Source organism: Cupressus sempervirens, chromosome 11, assembly GCF_028749045.1.
Source record: "Cupressus sempervirens isolate cs-2001-9-10 chromosome 11, ASM2874904v1, whole genome shotgun sequence".
In the NCBI taxonomy this organism is placed as follows: domain Eukaryota; kingdom Viridiplantae; phylum Streptophyta; class Pinopsida; order Cupressales; family Cupressaceae; genus Cupressus; species Cupressus sempervirens.
The window spans coordinates 16,608,126-16,629,530 of record NC_143128.1 but is presented as its reverse complement, the minus strand read 5'-3'; the positions used below and the strand labels follow the sequence as shown (position 1 = coordinate 16,629,530).

At 33.5% G+C, this 21,405-nt stretch overlaps 1 pseudogene; it reads right to left on the bottom strand.

The window, feature by feature from the left end:
* Positions 1–10,601, bottom strand: part of LOC149528010 (aluminum-activated malate transporter 13-like) — a 34,939-nt pseudogene extending 24,338 nt beyond the window's left edge.
* Between the last annotated feature and the right edge of the window lie 10,804 nt (positions 10,602–21,405).

The window sequence follows — 21,405 nt, the reverse complement described above, 5'->3', positions numbered from 1 at the left end:
AAAATATTATATGTGGATATGCTTTTATGATCTCCTTTTATTTCTGCAAAAGGATGAAGGCAATGGATTTTCTTAGATTCAAAAAATTGACAAAAAAAGATAATAATGACATCTTTCTCATACCCTAGTGCAATTATAGATGGTGTTAGGTGATCATAGAAGGAAAGGGATAATTAACATCTGCCATGGAAAGAAATTATTTGGGCTTCGGGAAACCTTGTAGCCTTATGATGGCCTTCTTCTAACTCTACATTTGCATCTTGATTATATTTTATTTGACTTCTAAAGACTACCTTACCTACAACATAACAATGTTAGAAAATTTAGAGGAGTTGGTGGAAAAATATGAAGAGTTCATGGTTGAGTTAGCTAGAGTTATGGGTGTAGAACAAGAATTAGTATTCAAAGAACATTTACAAATAAAGTAAACATTCACAAACCAAAAACTAAATTCACATATATGCTTAGACAAAGAAAGCAAACAAGAAGTGCAAACCTCACAAGAGAAAACACTCCATGCTTTCTTGATTCTGTAGATGTGTCCTTTTTCTGTGGATGTATGCTCAAGATGCTCAAAAGTTGCTTCAATGGAGATGGGTAATGGCAGATTGGTAGCTTTGTGAGCTCTCAATTTGGCATTATAAGGGTATGGGTATGGCTTTTGGCTCTCAAAAGGGCATGGTAACTTTAGCTCAAAGATTGTTGATGAAATGGCTTGGGATGGGATTCAATTTATAGGCTAAGGGGTAGAGGTATGGAGGGCTTAGATGCAAGGATGGATGAAGGCTTAAGGAGGGCTAGGATGAAGACCTTCGTGGAAAAATCTGTCAAGTAGGAAGGGGTGACTGCGGAGAGGGATGGACTTGAGGTGAAGGATGTTGAGGAACTATATAAGAAGGAGGGTAGTTAGCCCTATTGTCTATTTTCCTTTTTTCTATAATGATATCATTTAATTTGAACTTGATGCCCTATGGGGCTTTTTGTTTTTTATATAAGTTTAATTGTTGGACTATTAGTAGTAGTATGTTGTTATATAGCTAGAATACATTTCCTTTTTATCTATTTGATCATAGTAGGACTGATGTTGTTAGGGTTGTTATGGATTATGTTAGTTTTTTGTAGTATAAAAATAGTATTGGTTGGATGATAGGGAGGTAACCTCTGGTTGATCTTTCATCCCTTCTATACTCCTAAGTCAGCACCCCATCTCTCTTGGCTATTATCTATATACTTCAAAAATGTCTCATCATTTTGTTAATATTATTCATGATATTTAACATGGATATTGAATCATGATGGATACTAACTTCTTTATTAGTGCAAGTGTTTGATTGGTTGTAAGTTTGACAAGGCAGAGTGTGGTGAAGGTAGAGAAGGCTTTCTTCTCCAAAGGCAATGATTAGTTGTCTTAAACAACCTAGAAACCACAAAAATTCAAGAATATTTATTTAAATTATATTTTGCATTTTATTTCTACTCTACTCCCTACATGATACAATGTGCTAGAAAAATAGAATCTAATGACAATTAAAAGTTTAGAAGATATATTCTTTTTACTTTGTTTAAGGCTAAACTCATTGGTGTTTGATCAAATTATTATATTTAAACGTCATTATTATAGGAATTGGAAATGTTATGGAACTTATTATTAACCTTATTATACAGGTGGAAATGGTATTTAAATGATTAGACAATGATGATTAACCCATAAATAATTGCAAAATACGTTAGTCAATAAAAGACATTCTAAGTATAGATCTTTTTGAAAAGAAGAATTGTTAGATGAGAAAAGTAGTGTGAAGAGAGAAAATTGGGTCAGTTATGGATCTAGGGGTTTCTTCAAAACAAAGCTTCTAGGAAACCTCAGAGGGGAGTATAGGATTTGGTAGTAGGAGATCTTTGAGTTATGGAAGGGGAGAGCACGTTCAACAAGGAATTGGAACCATAAAAATAACACAGGTTCTCTTCTTATTGATTCTTTGCTAAATTACATTAGAAAAGTGAAGAAATGTGTTACAATTTGATTAGATTATTCATTTATGCATGTATTTCTTGATCTAGTTCTATGCATTACATGGGTTTGAATGGGAATAGACTAAAGTTATAGTACATGGAAAGTAAACTTTACAAAGGAATGTCACTTGCAACTCCCTTTTGTGTGAAGTGCTTAAATATGTTGGGATATGAAGTCCCATTATCATGATTGTTCCCTCTCTCTCTTATCTCTTCTTATTCAATGGACTTTCTATAAATGACTTGTGTAGTCATGTACTCTATCATAGCAAAAGTTTTGCTAAACCACAATAAATAGTTGTGTCATTATATTTAGTCTTCTTCGTTGATTGATTTAATTTTCTTTTTTATTAAGTTACAACTAGTACCAGAGCTAATTTGACTTGAACAAAGATGGGATAAGAATATGATGATGGTGATTTTATTATTGAACAATTTCTTGACAATTTAGATTGGAAAGAAGAGGAGAATGCTGAAAGAAGCAAGAATGAAGATGAGGAAGCTGAGGTTTACTTTAATAACTTACAAAAACATGCCTAATTGTATCATAGCTCACTATTGTTTCCAGTTATTATTCAATCCTCTAGTTTTGAGAGAGACATATGGGTCTAGTTTTGTAGTGCATATGAAACTCATTTAAATTGTCATCCATTGGATTATCAAGCCAATGTTAGAGAGCTCCCTATTAGATGATCTAATTTTGTCAATCAACGCATAGTTGGGCATTTGAATTAGTTCCCTTCCACCCGGATGGAATAAAACCCTTGTAACACCTACACCAAAATGTCCTATGTACACATTGTATGGAATCCCTAAACTAGTAATTAAAGAATAGTGTTAACCAACATAATGGTTGTGTTGTCTCCAAAGGACAAGGATATCAGTATTTTCCTTTTAAAACTTCTTCTAATGGAAATTATAAATTAATTGTAATCCTTTTGTATTTAAACAACCCCACCCAAACTCTAGAATAAAACCTTCTAATGCACTCAAAGCTCATAGCACTGTAGATAATGTGAATTATTTAGACTTATTGTTACATTAACTGTCTCGTTTTGTTTTAGAAACTTCAATATATGCACGTCTGGTGATTCAATAAGATTTCACAATATAAGCTACAATATTGTGTTGGTTGATTTTTCTTAATTATGTATTATGTTTCTTAAAACTACATATACGAGGGACATAGTAGCATTAAAGTGCATAGATACTTCACAAAAATACTTGGTTGATACATCTCATATTAAGAATTAACCAATTCCAACCTTTGGGGGTGGTAGAAGGGAACATAACTATTGTCCTTCAAACCCTCAACTCCTATTGTCTTATCACTATGTTGACCATGATGACATTGGAAAGTTGGCAAAATGAGTGCACTTGAATGTTAAAAGGTGGTGAATACAATTGTATATATGACATGAGGCAATATTTAAAATATTTTGTAAACGTGGCCTATTGAAATCAAAAAAAAATAAAAAGAAACTCAGAAGTGCTATTTTGACGGCAATGATATTAAAGAAAAAGGTTAAAAATTGATGTTGTTAGTATGTGGTCTTAAATGAACATGCATGCTCACACCAAGTGTGAGAATACTATGGTGGACTTGAAATGTTTATGGAATTCAATTTTCTTTGTGGGTGATTTGTGATTGAAGGAAAATGCATTTTGTGAGAAAAGTTTTTTGACTTCCTTTCAAACTAGTAATCACTTGATTTTTGAAAGCAATTTGATCATAGTCTTCTCTGCAAAGCTCACTTGATATGGAAGTTTTCTTTTGTCTTTGGCATGCGATCTTGAGATTTAGTTCTTCAGTGGAAGTAATGTGTTCAATCAAAAGAATGGAATAGGTTGCTGGCACAGGTCTTCATAATGTGACATTTCTTTACTAGTTTCATACATACTCATTTTATTTTTTATCTCATGTGCATGCTCGAGGTGAATGATGATATCTTTGTTTTCAAATAAATAATTTTTTTTGGAGCAAATACATAAGGGTTTTTAGGTAAAAAGGAAATGGTTGTTTCAAGTATGCTATTTCTATACTAGTGTAGTGTATTCAAATTTTTAAAAGAAAATGATGAGGATTTGAAATTTCCACCTATAGTTTTAGCTACTTGAAATTTAAAAGTTTAAGTTCCTTCTTCAAATCTGGTGACCTGATTTTATAAAGAAGATTTTTTTTCTTTTCTCAGTCTTAGTATGATTAACAAAGTTTGGGATAAATTATTAATGAAAGCCCTAAATGTTTTTTTGAAAAGAAAAAACAATCAGAGATAATCTTTTTTGTTTTGGGTTTAAAAGATAATGTCATTTTCTTTTAAAAGAAAAAATTTTCAAAGGGGTTTGAAGGAATGAAAATTTTGACTGAATTGCTCAGGTATAAAGGAATATTTTTCTTCTTCTTCAGATTTTCTTAAAAAGGAGAGGCAACTTGTTCAAACTGAATGATGACATTTTTTTGAGCAAAAAGATTCAATTTGTTTTGCTCATTGCTATTGGGTTTTCTCTTCTAAATGGAAAAAAAAATTTACTGTCAAAAGAATTTTTCTTTGGAAACTATAAATAGAATTTTGTTTTGGAAGTAAAAGAAAATAAAAATAGAGTTTTGGAAAGCACAAACAGAGGTTTCTTGTCTTCAAAACTAACTTCAAATAAAGACTGATTTAGAAGCACTATATGACTCAAACCTGAAATACTGAATGAAGGTTCATTAAAGAAAAGTAAAATGACATTTTTTGAAGTTTAAAATGGATTCTTTCCAAGATATTTTTGAGGGTTTTAAACTTGGCATACTACCTATATAGTTCTAAAAGAGAAGGAGTTATGGATGATAGTTTTATAAGAGAAGGCCAAATTTGAGTCTTAACTGATTATAGTTGGTTTTTCAAACAACATTTAAAAAAGGGGGTTTCTTAACAACCCTAATTGGTTCAATTGATTTCATGTAATCGATCAAGTTCAAAGTTTATCTCTATTTATATAGTTCATTTGTAAATTTGAAGTAAGATGTGTGTGAAAAAAGGCATTGAAAGAGGCATACATACATTTATAAAAGTGTTGAAAAGAAGTTGTATTTAAAAGCTATATTATAAGCTTGTATACATGTATAGATGCAACATATACACTTGTATGTATATGTGTATATGAGATTGTAAGAATAGCAAGATAGAGAAAGGGTTGAACACCCTGAGAATTTCTTTCTAGTGATTGTAAAGGAATCGAAGCAATAAAGATTACAGCTTCATGGAGTGGTTTTTCTCCCTATAACGAATCCCATTTGAGGAATTTTGAGGGTTTCCCACTCGATAAAATTTGTGTCTCTATATTTTATGAGTTGACATTTTCTTTTAGTTTATGGTGAATGTCTGAATTTTCAGCACTATTTTATTCTTTTATAAATGGTTAAAGGATTGTAATCAGTATTCTTGAATTAAATCTACATAGTTATGATTCACCTCCCCTCTCAGAACTCTTACGCTTCACACATAGTTAATAGAATATCTCTCCCTAGGATAGTAAAAATATGTTCTGGTTATAAGATAAGGACCAAAGTTTTACTTGCATAAACTAATTCCCAAACTGAATGACATTTAAGGATGTTGCATAATTGTGAATGCTAATATTTCTTTCCATGCTAAATGTTTCAAGCTCTACATTTATAACCTTTATATTTCCTTCCTTACTTAAGAGATGCATGAGGATTTTAGTAATATATTCAGGTCTTATGCTTATGGTTTTGAGTAGGAATGTTCACCGACCACCTTGACATAAAAAACCAACGACTGGGGATAGGTTGTAATTTAATGGTGTTGTTTTTATTCATCAAAATGATGCAAGAAGAACATGAAATTGGTAAGATGTATCTGTCTTAATGAATTCTTGAATATTATGAGTTCTAAGACATGTTTCTTAAGAGTTCTCTTGCCTAAATCCACAACTCTACAAAGTTAGATTTCCTAAAATGGATTCAATTTATATGTTATTATAAATCAATGTATGTCTTAAGCTAAATGTAGATGAGTACTAACTCTAGATCTATTGAAATCCTTTTTAATTACATGTTTATTGTTCAGAGCATTTTAGACTCTATTGTGAGACTCTAATGTGGCAATTTAGGGGGAATATAAATGAACACAGTATGATTTTTTTCTTTATGTCTACCAATATTGTTAGAATGAATTTGATAGGTTTCATTTTTTCTAATAGTTAAACTTGGCTTTAAGTGATTTGGCTAAAGCCTTTATTGTTGTTATTATTGCAATTGAGTGGGTATGTTGCTATTTATTTCACTATATTGTATATAAGTAGTTATGCATTCATTATTTGCATGTGTAGATATGTTTTTGTTCTATTTTCCTTGGCACATTTCTTGATTAGACTACTTAGACATATGTGGAAAGTAATATATTTCATGGCTGCACCAAATTCATTCAATCCTCATGTTCCCCATTTCTAGGCTTTTTGTGCTATGGTCAGGGTGTTCTTTGTATCAGGAAGGACCCTGGGGAAGCTAAACACTCTGTCAATGGGAATTGAAAACTTGACAGAAAGGGGTGTATGTGAGAAGGGCCTTTAGGTGGTGGTTGGCCTAAAGTTCAATGTTTTTGTGAGCCCTTATAATAGTAGGCTTTTTTACTCTGGCCTAACATTTTTTTGATTCATTTGATTTGATATCTAGATTCATTGAGATCATAGTAGTTGTTCGAATAATATAATAAGGGGTAGCCCCTCAAATTTGACAGGCTTCTCAGATAGCAGATTAATGATTTTTGGTGGCTACGGAGACCACAGCTTGTAGATGGACACTTGATCGAGCCATATTGTTGACTGCACATTGAAGTACTAAATCCATCATCTTATGATGATCATTTGGACATAATTTTATGTCATGTCCCCTATTCAAATAATTTTTAAAAAAAAAACTTTGTTAAGGCAGGCAGGCTCCAAAAAGGTGAAATTTTGGAAAAAGGGGTTAATCTTTGGAAACCAATGGACTAATAAATAAAAATTATTATTAAATTATATTTTATTAACCCCTCTTGGACGTGAGTTAGGGTTATGCCCTCTTTAAAAGGGGTTTGGAGGCATTTTGGGCTCATTCTACATCTTGATTCTTGCTAATTTTCTTGTTGTTCTTCAGAGGCTGCCAAACCTGTGGAGAAGGAGACCCAAGAACGGGAGTTTGCAGGTTTCCAGGAAGGCTAAGGATGGGACTTTGAAGCCATTCCATTTGCATGCTCATACAGAGTTTGCCTTTGTGCTGAATAGTGTTGATTTGGGTGTTTTCGGAGTTGTTTTTGGTTTGAGTTTGGGTTTCAGTTGAGTGTTTCATATCTGTTTGGTTTGCTACTGTATTTCAGACTTTATGATGTTAAAATAGAGCTGAATATATGTATTGGGTCGTGATTAAACTTCTGAGATAGTTTATGAGTGTTTTTGTGGTGTTTCCGGGCATTTTTGTGTTAATTTCGGGAGCCCGATTGAGCATAGTTTTGCCCTACATTTGTGAGCTGTTGTGTAAAGGCTATACAAATCTGGAAATTTCATTTTGTGGGCTGTTATGCTACTGAAATTTCTGTAAAAATATCCATTTTCAGATTTATTAATAATTTGTGAAGTTGTAAAGTTTTTGGCACTAATTTGGACATACCCGATTTGGGTTTTATTGGGAAATTGGCAGATCTTTGTAATATTGGTTGTTTGATTTTAAAGTTCTGATTTGAGGCTGGAAATATCAATAAAAATCAGTAAAGGGACATTTCATTTTATCTTATGGATAATGTATCTAGTGATCCTAAATGTACTATTAATCATGCATTTTGATAGATGGATGATATGTAGGTCAACATGATGTAAAATGTAATGTAAATGTATATTGTAATGGTGATCAAATTACTAACTCTTGACTATGGTAAATAAAATTATTATTGACTTTTCAAAATTGGATTGTATTGGTTAGTTTCCACATTTCTAGCAATTGGATGATGTGGCAATTGTTAATAGGACATGGTTACTACACTATTCTTGCATTGAATTTAAGAAAAATAAAATTGTGTAACTATTGCAATGCCTATGAATTGATTAGAAATTAAGACTTATATTATTTTTTGTGTATTTCATAGTTTATATGGTTAAATTAAATTTTTAAATATGTGAAAATTATTTGTTGATAAGTTGATTGGCTAAAGGAATTGAATCCTTAAAAGTAAGTAAATATAATTAATTAAAAGTATATAATAAGATATAGATTATTTGAACCAAAAACATAATCAAATTACCTTGCATGTGCCCTACAAATAATATAAATATAATTAAAAATAATCCAAATCCACTAAAAATCTAACCTTCAATTTTAAAATATGATTCAAATTCTTTAAACTAGAAACATTGAAAAAATTTAAACATAAATAATACTTTTCTTTGATAATTCTAATAAAAGTTATTTAATGTATAGTATTTCTAAATCATTACATTATTATATTATTAAGTAAATGCATAAAAAAAAATGATATTTATATACATATTTTAAAAAAATATATAGATTTAAACATAAATATATGACACTTGTTATTGATTGTTGTTAAGTAAGACTTTTGATAGTATTACAACAATAAAAAGGCATTCTAAATTGTCAAAACTAAAAGTAAAATAGTTATAATCTCTCATAAATATGTATAGAGTAAAAAAAAAGAAAATTTTGTTTAAAGAATATAATGAACTCATCCTTATCATACAAATTTAATTCTCATATATTAAACTTATCATCATCAAAAGTTGCTATGGGTGCTCAAGGTGTGTAGTTCAAAATTAAGTAAAAATGAAAATTATAAAAAGAAAAAGAGAACTATATAATGTTTAAGATTAAGAGTAAAAGAAAGAGATTATAAAATAATTAAAAGATTTTACAATTTTATTTCAAGTATAATATAACATAATAATATGATAACACTAATTAATAGTTAAAACATATTTTGTGAAAAATATGTACACATTTTACTATTACGGAAACGGCGCCTACAGATGCAACTGAAAAAAATAGTTAGTTATTTACATTGATTGGATTCAACAGGTTAGCATGGAGGCTTTCGAAGCTAGTGACCACCTCTCCCATAGAGGGTCTAAATCTACTTTCCAAATTAACGCACCGCTTTGCCATAGAAGCCATATCTTTCAGAGCATCAAACTCATCTTGTTGTAGCACTGGAACTCGATTGTCCAAAATAGCTCCCAAATCTCCGTTCAGAATGAAAGGTAAAGAAAATTGTATAAGACCTCTTGACCCGTTGTTGTCTTTATAAAATGGCATCTTTCCTGTAATCAGCTCTAGAAGTACAACCCCAAAGCTAAACACATCACTTTTCCCTGTAAGAAGCTCTGATGTTTCGTACTCCGGATCAAGATAATATCTTGTTCCTGCTGGCGGAATAAAAAAACTTGTGTTTGCATCCATGGGTGCTTGTACGGAGAGCCCAAAATCTGATATTCTAGCGTTCCATGTTCTGTCCAAAAGTATATTTTTACTTTTAATATCCCGATGGATTATTGGGGGCAGAGCAAAGTTATGGAGATAATTCAGACCTCGCGCAACATCCAGCGCAATCTTTATGCGGAATGCCCAAGAATCCCAAGGTGGGCTTATCACCTCTTTATGGAGATGTTCATAAAGAGATCCATGCTCCATGTAATCATACACAAGGATTCTCTCATCATCTTCTTCGCAGAAGCCAATGAGGCTTATCACATTCCTGTGGTGGACACGTGTTAGGAATGAGAGCTCATTTCTGAATGCAATTTCATTCTCCATCTGTTTGTTGGCATTCCGTGCATAAGCTCTCTTGATGGCAACTTGTCTGTTGTTCGCAAGCCTGCCCAAAAATACATGGCCAAAGCTTCCTGAACCAATCTTTGATTGGTTTGTAAAGCCACTTGTGGCAAGCGACAGGTCTGCCAAGGAAAGTTTCTCCATTGTAACACCATGATGTCCTGGAGCTTCTATTGACTCCTCCTCCTGTTCTCCAGCACTCCGCTGGACAAATAGGAATAATAGTTAGAATTGATAATATTTACTTTGCAAGTCAAGCAATTAAGATTTTATAAAATAAAATTAACCTATTACAGTCAATAGTTAGAGTAGTAAACAAGAGATGTATAAATAGAAATAGAAACACGAAAAACAAGATAAAGAAAGATTAAGAAAGAGATGGAATTAAATTTATTTATTATCCAACGAAGTGTGGGAAGAAACGGTGGTATTAGTGTGTAAAACGGGATCCCGTATAAAACGAAACCCTGCAATAAAAATAACGAAATAAGAATTCTAAAATTCCTAAGATTCTCCAACATGATTGGTGAGTTAAAAATAAGATATCATGGACTAAGAAATATAATTAAACAAATTAAATACTTGCCTTCTGCTCTCCACAGCGCTTGGAGAAAAACTTCCAGTAGATGGCCGCTAAGGCCATCCCAATGCTAAAAACGATGCCTAATACAGTCAGTACGATTATTGTGGTGGACACTTCAGCAGGACAATGCACTGAAGGTGCAATTGCTTTCGGGTCGACACGAATCGGCTTGTTTATGCCCATTTTACAAGGTAACAACTAGAGACTGGGAGAAATCAACAAGAATGAACAATAGACTGGCTAAAAATTTGATAAACACATAGTGGCTGCTCACAACGCCCATGCCTGGCTAAAAGTCATCCACCCGCGCCCAAAATTTATGGTATGAAACATATGCATGAGTTGGGGACGTTGGAAATTGTTGGAGATTTTTTAAGGAAAATGCTGGAGATGGTGTGAAATGTATCTCGCCTTGTAGATTTGCTTGACAGAGTGTGTTCAAAATTGTTGTGTTGCAAATGTTTGTTTGAAATGTTTCTGCTGATTTAACCTATGTAATATACTTTTTTAATATTTCATTTTACTTAAATAAAATAAAAAATTAATTGTAATGATAATTAGAAATGGATAATTATAATAAAAATAAATATAAATAACATGTTAATTATTAAATACTAATTCATCAATATTAATAGTCAATTATATTAATAAAGTAATAGTAATATTTAATATATTAATGTTAATAAATCATTGAACAAATAAATGAATATTAGTAAATGTCAAATAATAAACAACTACTATTATAAGAAAAATACTAAATATGAAATGAGTGAACAAACATTTAAGTGAGCATTCATTCCATGACCCACTCATATTTAATGTTTGTGAGGGATGAAAAGGAAAAAACTAAAGGTTTAAAAGAAAATCATTGTATAATGGGGCGAATATGCAATTTTTAAAAGATGGACGAAAATATGTTACAAAAGATAATTTTACACACACCTACACATTCCCCTTTTTTCTCACAATGGGATGACACTACCATCCAAAATTCTAAATATTTGTCTAAACCCATGTGAGGCAATAGGACTCAAAGGTAGTATGGCTCATTAATTGAAAATTATTTTTTCAATAAAATAATATTTTTGTTACAAGACATTCTATTAGGAATGTGTGTGTAAGTCAAAAATATATATTTCTTCAAGAATAATATTTAAAAGTTTATGTATAATAGATATTTATTTTGATAATAGTATGAGATAAAAGCCATTATTGAATAGCAAATTCTTCAGTGGGTGTAATTCAAATTTTTATGGGGTTTATTGTGTAGTATACGAAATTCATGGAGGAATTTTCTAGTATTGCAAAACCTATTATTTCCCTTAAGCAAAAGGGAAAGAGATTCAAGTGGATTGAAGTTTGCGAAAAGGATTTTTAGGTACTAAAGAAAAGGATTACTTTTTCTACTATCTTGATTATGGGGTAGCATTACTTATTGGAAAAAAGCCATTTTGACTAAAAATTGATCACATAAATTTGAGGTATATTTTCACTCAACCAAATCTTAATGCCAAACAAAGGAGATGGCTATAGTTCCTTAATGAGTATGATTTTGGCATTGAATATATTAGAGAAAAAAGAATAAGTAAGAAGATTCTCTCAATTGCAGAAGATAGATTACAACTATCAGTACTTCTAGGACCCACATGAGGGAGTACATTCTATAGTATTTTCTTGGTGGCACCCACTATGAATGGGTGAAGTCAACATTGCATACCAACTCATCTAATCCACATTTTCATGGATACTCTTTTGATGATGATGGATTGCTAGGATAGCACAATAGGATATATGTTCCTGATTGTGAAGGTTTGTAGAAGTGGTTCTTGAGGAGATGTATTGCACTCTATTTTTAGGGCACTCAAGGGTGAACAAATTGATGGATTATTTGAGGACACTATAATTTTGGTTCAGACTCAAGTGAGATGTGATAGAGTATATTTACCAATATTCACCAAGCAAAACTTCTTTACCCACATGAGATTCCCTAGTACAAATGGAATGTTATTAGTATGGATTTTGTGAAATTATTTCACATTACTTAACCCAAACACGATGTTATCTTGGTTGTAGTTGATAAATTAAATAAGGTATCCCACTTCATCGCTAGTAGTTTGAAGGATGGATCACCTTTTTTGGCTAGCAAGTTTGTATAGTAGATATTGACTCCATGACCTATAGTAGAAACCATCATCTTTAATAGGGATATTTGAATGAATTCAAGGTTATGGACAACCTTTAACTCTATTTTGGGTACACACCTAAAATTAAGAACCTCTTATCACCGTAAGAGTGATGTGTGGACTAAGGGAGTGCTTGATGATTTGTTGCATATATATTGCATGAATCAAGAGTAAAAATGGGAGGAGTACCTTCCATTAGTGGAGTTTTCTTATAATAACTCCTATCATTCTTCTTTTTACATAGATCCTTTTGAGGCCCTCTACATACATAAGTGCCATACACCTATCTGTAGGGGTAACTTCAAGGAAAGGATTATTACTAGTCCTGAAATATTGAAAGAGATGGACAAGAAAATGGTTCTAATTTGTAGTTCGCTGAATGAAGAAGTTGACCATGAGAAGAGTTGTGCTAACAAGAAGTGCACTATCTGGCACTTTCAAAAAAAGGTATTCTTGTGTGTCAGACCACATAAGAGGTCAATCTTATTTGGCATGAGTTCAAAGCTTGCACCAATATTTTTTGGCAACTTTGATGTGTTAGATGTTATCAACCCTATCACATATTGACTTTACCTACCATGAGTGCTAACTCAATTTCATAAATTTTTTCATGTTTCTCTTATTAAGTCATATCATCCCGACATGTCTCATGTACTTGACTAATAGGCATTGCAAGTGCATGATCTAGGGTTGCTAGTACTTCATCCCACTTGTCTCATTGACTAGTGTACCATTAGGGTACATGATAGGGACATTCTACAACATAAGGTCCAATGGGACCAATTTAAGGTGGACAATTCCACTTGGGAGGCCAAAAAGAACTTACCAAAATACCTCTTATCTTTTTTGTATCGACTATTTTGTTTCAGTTAGTCACTAGTTTTCATTTTGTTGTATACTCTTTTGATGTGATTTGACATTGAGATGATGCCTCTTCCTAGTGGTGACAAATGTCACATCTCACCTTTATACATTCTTAGATTACTTTCTTATGTAGTGATCTCGTTGACTTTGACCTTGTCAATTTTAGTTTGAACATTGATTAAAGGAAAGATTAAGGTAAAATACCTTAATTTATGTTTAATAAAACTATGTTGTATATTAGTTAATATGATTAAAATGGCTAACTTAATGCATAAATTTATGTTGTATAATTGAATGTTATATTTAATTTTCTATAATGAATTTGTAATAATGATTTATGCTTATGTAATAACATCTCATGATTTTATTTCAAAAAATCTATAAAGATGCTTTGCAACTCCTTTCCTACTCTTGGCTTCCTCCCAAGCTCTATGCCCTCTCTAACCTTTGGGAGATGGTCCCCCCACCTTTAACGCCCTCCCCCCCCCCCAACCATTGGAGCCGAGGTCTATGTGTCTAGATCTAGAACTGGTTTTATTTGCTAAGGCCCACAATGTTTGTGACTTGCACTAGGAAGATATTCCTCTGACAAAACCTTGCTCTATCCCTAATTATTATGCTCATTTGTGTTCCAAAACCCTTGATTTTCCCCCCACTAACATCTATATTAGTGATGTCACCTAAGCTAAATTAGTTGGGGGCTATTTTTGGATCAAATTTTCCTATGGAATTTGGTACAAAACCCGTGATCTCCCTACATGCCACTGTCCCCATGATTTCTCTACCAAATTTAGTGGTCAATGTGATCACCTTAGGTTTTATCCTTTGTCTTGTTGGAAAGTTTGTCTCCTTCAGACCCATGGTTGATATGGTAAGGAAGTGGTGCTCTACGAAGTTGAAACTCTTGGGGTCAGTGTCCATCTCTGCAATGACTGACCCACACTTCTTGTTCAAATTCATTATAGAAATGGATCATGACTTGGGCTCCTCGAGTTTTGGAAAACACCCCTTGCTAATGATGAAATGAAAATTGGGATTCAATGAGGAGAGGGACCTCCATAGGTATGCTCCAATCTGGATAAGGTTGCAATGTCTCCCTTTATACTTTTGGCATGAGTAGGTGTTCAAATGGATTGATAACAGCTTTGGTCAGTTCATCTAAATGGATAATATGACTAGCTCTAGAACCAAACTAGGCTTTGCTATATTTTGTATCAATGTAGGAATGAAAAAACCCTTGTTGGAAATGTTTGAACTGAAAACTAAATAAGGCAACTAGTCACAATCAATAGTCTATGAGGATGAACCCCAAATTTTCCAAAAGTGCATCATGTTTAGTCATTTTGTTGTGGATTGTTTGAAGGGTGAGAAACTCAAAGACAAAGTCTCCTCACTAGGTGTGGTGGTGGTCCAAAGCTTGAAAACTACTAAGATGGCTGAAAAGGCCAAAAACCTAATGAATAAGGAACTAATATGCCTAAAGGAAACATGCAAGGTGGCCTCTCGGGACTTGTTTGAAACCCCTAGAAAATACAGTGAGAAGGTAACAACCCTTGTGAAGGTGGACATCATTGGATAGGTTAAAGAAGTCCAATCTCTTATGAATGATGCAGTTGACCATGAAGAGGGGGATATTTTTGACATGCTCACTCTACAATTGTTTCAACCTAGGGAAGGATATATGAATGAAGTGATGGAAGTTGATAGGAGTGCTACTCCATGTTGTTCATCCTTTCTCTTAGGGAATGGATCATTGCTCATTGATGGCACCCTGGTTGTCTCACTTTCTGGTATTCTCAACCTTCTTAGCAATGATGTTGAATGGACAGTCCCAAAGCATAAGTCTAGAGGAGGACATAAAGTAGATGTAGGGTCATCCACAAGGATTGGGAGACCTTTAACTAGGAACATACATCAATAGTAAACAGAGAAGGATATAGCATAGGGGGAACAAAAAACCCTGAAGGAAACTAAATATCATAAAAGACGAAAATCATATCTTGGAATATGAGGGCTAAATAGCCCCAGGAAATAGTATGAAATAAAAAAAAAGATCATAGAGCTTAATGTTTACTTGATTCTTTTTTAGGAAGTTAAAATGACTGAGCATGTTTTCTCTAGAATTACAACTTACATTTGGCCAAGGGCTAAATTTTCTTATAGTGAGGCTAATGGTGCCTCTAGTGGCATTTTCATGATGTGGAACCTAGACAAGGTGGTGAGAATGGTCACCTATATCAATCCCCATTTTGTGATCACGAGTTTCACCTCCCATACTATTAGTTGGAATAATTTCAACCTCTTGATGTAGAGGGCTTAAGATTAGAACTAAAAAACCTTTAGTTAAGGTTCAACCTTGAATGTTCCAAAGATTCTTATTCTTGTCCTTATCAACAATATAAGCCTCCAAGGCTTCTCTACCAACTTACCTTCTAGGAATAGTTGATTTGATATGGACTCCACTCCCTTCTCAGGCACTAGTCCAACTAGTCCCCCTCCTACAACCAAACCCCTTCTTACAATCTACAACTTCCACTACCTTGGGATCCATTGACCATGGAGATAATCCCCATAGCCTTCTGGGCCTCACTTGCCACTTCTAGTCACAATAAAACACTAAGAAGTTCCAAACATGTCACATAGGGTAAATAGGTCTATTGGCGATTACGTCTAATGACTCCTTCATTCCTCTATTTTCTCCAAAAAAACCCCCAAAAAAAACTTAGGAATTTGGCAGCTATCTCCTAGTACACCAAGAATCCAAAATTGCAAGGCTCCATGACATGCACAATCCTAATTAGTACCAAGCCAGCCTTAACATTAGGCCTCTGGTCGAGTTAGTAAACAAAAATCTCCCTAGCTCCTCAAACTTCATGAAAGGCCTCCATTCCTCTTGCAAATTCAACCTAACATCCTAGGGCTTCTATTAAGGCATTGGTTTACCTTAGCACAATCATTGGTGTGCCCTGCATTGATATTTGTTAAATTGTCATCGCTCACTGATTCCAATTAGTCAACCTAGGGCTTTACTTCTTGACTTGGAATCCCATCAAACAAATGAAAAAAAAAAAAAGGAAAAATTATGTACATATTCTAACCTATCAAACCCCTTGGTGACATGCATTTTTTACTATGGGGTGATCAAGTTAGAGGCATTTTGTGCAAACAACACTTTGAATTGATACAGAGACTAGTCAGCAAACAAAAGCTTGTAACTTGCTGACCCTAGCACTCCAGTACCAAAATGAATATGGAAAAGAATTAGAAAAACCTAAACTACCAAAAACATGAATTGGATCTACTATGCCAATCTATACAAGGCTAGATACTACTTTATGAAAATACAAACAAACCTTGCAGAGGTGTTTGTACAGTGTTCTCTCATGTGTAAAACTTGATGTTAATTCTTCCAACCCCTCAAAATATCATCTACCCCACTCATATACTCAAGCCTAGGTAGTTACAACCTCCAAAACTGATAAATGCACTTTCTTACAAAAATTACAAAAGTTGCTCAAGCAACTTTTTTGCAATTTTGCAATTTAGGAGAAACTTTTTGCTCATAAGACTTTTTGGCCAAATGGGTCCACCTAGGACCATCCTAAGACCTTAAATAGAATACGTAGGGGGTAAAAGCATAGATCTATGTCACTATTTAGGATACCAAAACTTGTTTTGGTCTAATCAAATTTCTTTATGAAAAATCAATATCGTTCAAAAACTAAAAATACCCTTTTATAGATCTCAGATTCAATATCATCATTATATAAATTGTTTGAGTATTTTGATTATTTATAATACATTATAATTTAAAAATATTATAAGTTAATATTTCAAAACTCTAGAAGATGCTCCCTCAGAAAAGGATAAAAATAGTAAATCATATCAAAAATTTAAAAAGCTATATTTGTCTCTAGAGGAGAGAGTCCTCTTCAAGAATATGTAATTTTTTTTCAAGAATGTGTAAATTTTATAGGGAAGTTTTGACAAGATTAAAAAACTCTTGGATTCTAATAAGGTCAATCTTGAGTATTCATAACAAAAAAAATATACATGGAAAATAATTATTTCTTTTTTTTCCCCTAGCTATACATGTCATCTATAAGATATTTTCAAATCAAAGAAAAAAAAGATGATTTCCATAAACTTATTTGATGGGAACTACAACCTATATTATTCCTAGTTAGAATAGGGACTTTGAAATAAAAGAAAATGGATAAATTCTTACTTTAAAAAATTATAGAAATTATAGGCGTGAAATTAATCCAATTCTACACATTTCATTAGTTTGCATCATCTTCAAATTCTAAACACAAATACCATTTTTTTTGTCATTAATGTTAAACTATCACAATCTGATAGCCCATTTCTTTAAAAAAAGGGGCATAGGTTTTCACTTTTACTCTAGGACCTATTTGGATAATCAAAGACCCTACTTACTCATCCCTTACCATATTTTCCCTATTGGGCAACTTTGGCTCAATGAACAATTTTTTGAACAATGAAGACATAGTGAGCATTTTAGCTCTTACAATTGGAGTAGTTATCTTTCAAGGATATGTGGAATTTGGTGAATACACATTTACACCTAACCAAACCCTAATCACAACAAAAATTCAAGTTTATGGAGGTTCCTTACACCACTTCTATGTCCCCAGTACTAGAAATGGTGGACTAGTTGTCTGGGATGAGGCTACTAAAGTGGCTGAGACTATGAGACAAGAAAGAATTTTGTGTGTGAGGGATTTTAAGACCCCTCTCTCTATCCATCCAAGAAGCTAGGGGGTTTGGAAGACTTGTTTGATAGTATGGAAGATTTGGAGGGATTTTTTGGAAGGAATGACTTGATTGATATTGATCTTCACGGTCTTGTATTCACTTTGTCTAATAATAGATTTGGGAAAATTTTGATTCAAGTTAGACTTGATAGGGATCTTATTTCTTCTAGTTGTGACATTCTTCAACATTCTTCCTTAAAGGCAGAATCAAGGACCATTTTAGATCATTCTATGTTAGTGTTTTCTTTGTTAGAGAATCAACATACTAGATAGAGGCCTTTCAAGTATGAAATCATGCGGTACTCACACATCGAGTTTACAAATTGTATTGTATGGTGCTAGAAGGATCCAATTAAGGGAACAACCATGTTCTGTATCAATAGAAAACTTGAAAAAATCCAAAAAAAAGTACAATGATGGAGAGAATCCACGTTTGGGAACATTTCCAAAGAGAAGAAATGAACTGAGAAGAAGTTGGAATCCCTCCAAAACCAACTCATTTAGGGAAATACTAATGTTGAACAATAGTAGAAGGAGAGGGAGTGTTAGAACTTATGGAAGACACTCCTGAATTGGAAGGAAATTTTTTGGAAATAATGGTAAAGAGTTTAGTGGTTGGAGGAGGGTGACCGAAATAGGGCCTTTTCCATAGATTTGCATCAAGAAGAAAACAACATGACACCATAAACATGTTGGTGGATGATAATGGTTAGGAGATTAATGATATGGAGGCGATATAAGGTAAAGTCAATCTTTATTTCAAGGAGCTCTATAACCCCATGTTGTGTAGGTCAATAGTTACATGCAAAATGATATTTTGAGATCTTTTTACCAGGTTGTGAATAACTAGATGAATGAGTATATGATTGATAAGTTCAAGGAGGAGGAAGTCTAAAAATTCATGTTTAGCATCAATCAATGGAAAGCCCTTGGTCCTAATGATTTTCCCCCTACTTTTTTCAAGAATTCTGGAACATTGTCAAGTATGATTTGATCCATTCCACTAGAGACTTTGTCAAAATGGGAAATTTATTGAAGAAACTCAACCAGACCTTCATTGTTCTTGTCCCTAAGACTAATAACCCTAGTCTTCTGGAAGATTTTTTTCCTATTAGTTTGTGTAGCATGATTTATAAAATCCTTTCCAAGATTATGATAAACTGAATCAAGCCCCTCCTTGATAAGTTTATTGGTCCCTACCAAAATGGTTTTGTCCCTAGGAGGCAAATTTTGGATGTAATCATAACTACACATGAGGTTATCCACTCTATGGATAGGAGCAAGAACTCAGTATGGCTCTTAAACTAGATATTTGCAAAGCTTATGATAAGGTTAGGAGAGAAGTTCTAATTTCTGTTCTCTTTAAACTTGGTTTTAATGAAAATGTTATCAAAATTATAAAAAAATGTGGTTAATACTATCACCTTCTCGGTACTTGTTAATGAGACTCTTGAAGGATTTATTTCTTCATCCCAAGCACTGCACCAAGGTGACCCCCTATCCCCCTATCTCTTTATTATTATCATAGAGGTCCTTGGTAGAAATCTGGTTTCCACGAACAATGCAAGAAGGTTAAGAGGTGTTAAACCCACATCCTTGTGTCTAATAGAAACCATTCAACAATTTATGGATGAAAACTTCTTATTTTTTATCTTGTCTTTCAATGAATCCAAGGAGTGGAAATCTATCCTTGATTAGTATGTAGAGGTCTTTGGACAATGCATAAATTATTAGAGAAGAAAAGTGTATTTCTTGAACACTATTGGTAGCCTAAGAGGTAAGATTAATCAAACTATGGAATATTAGGAGGCATTTCTCTTAGAGACTTATCTTGGGCTCCTGCTCACAATTAAAGAAGTTTCAAATTAGTTTTTGAATAGTCTTGTTAAATGCTTCCAGAGAAAACTACAGGCTAGAAATGCAAGATTTTGAGTAGCATCAAGAAACTCCAACTTCTCTTTGATTCTATGGAGGGCATATCTATTTACTTCCTTTCCATTTTTTAAATCTCTGGTAGATTCAAAAATATCCTTGGAAAGATATAGTGAAACTTCTAATGCTTCGACACTAAAGAACAAACTAGAATGAGTTTGATTAGTTGGAAAAAAATTTGTCATCTTAAGGACCTCAGAGGTTTAAATATAAGGAGTGGACATGTGAATAAGGCCCTTCTAACCAAATTTGGATGGAGGTTGATGAATTTGACAAGTAATTCGTATGACATTGTGAGGGCTAAGTACCTTGGAGGAGAATCATTTCATCGTGCCCTATGCACCTAGGTTCCCCCCAAGGGCTCTAATATTTGGAATAATTTTATGCACACCCATAAATTTTTGAAGATGGGGTACCATTAGATTATTGGGAATGGTGACACCATTGATTTCTAAGAAGATCAATGGTTCCAAGATTACCCACTCAAGCACACCAAATTCCTCCCTTTGCATGAGACATGCACTAGAAGTAATGAATCCATGACCTAAAACTATATCACCCCAAATCATGAATAGATTGGGATCCAACACCAAGTACCTGTGAGGGTGGGTCTTTCTCTAGAACTTCAAAACCTACTCAATAATTATAGGATCCCCCTCATTCTTATTGAGGACTCCTTGGTTTGGAAGCTTACTCCCTTGGGGGAATTCACGATGAAGTTGGGTTATCTTTGTTGCCTTGGGGGTGGGGTGGCACAAGGAGATTGGAGAAAGGTCTGGCACTCGTGGATCCTTCCAAAGATACATATTTTTCTAGTGGATGACTTTACATGGATCTATCCTTACTATGGACAATCTCCAAAGGAGAGGGTGCCAACTTGCAAACTATTATGTTCTTTGTCTTTAGGACACATAATCTATACCACACCTTCTTATTCACTGCCCTTTTTCCTTAGAGGTGTGAAGGGAGGTACTTATCTTATAGGGAATCTAGTGGTGTGGTAATGAAGGTGTGAAACAATTTGTTCACTGGAATGGCCCATCTTCCCACCAATACATAAATAACTTATGGCTAAGAAGTCCCCCTTATGTTTCATGGGAAATCTGGAAGGAACAGAATAATAGAATATTGAGGGATAAAGATATTACTAGTTTGGGGGTGGCTCGATAGGTTATTAGACTACTAAATGTATCTAGTGGAATTTTTTGGTGGAAGCAAACCCCCCCCCCC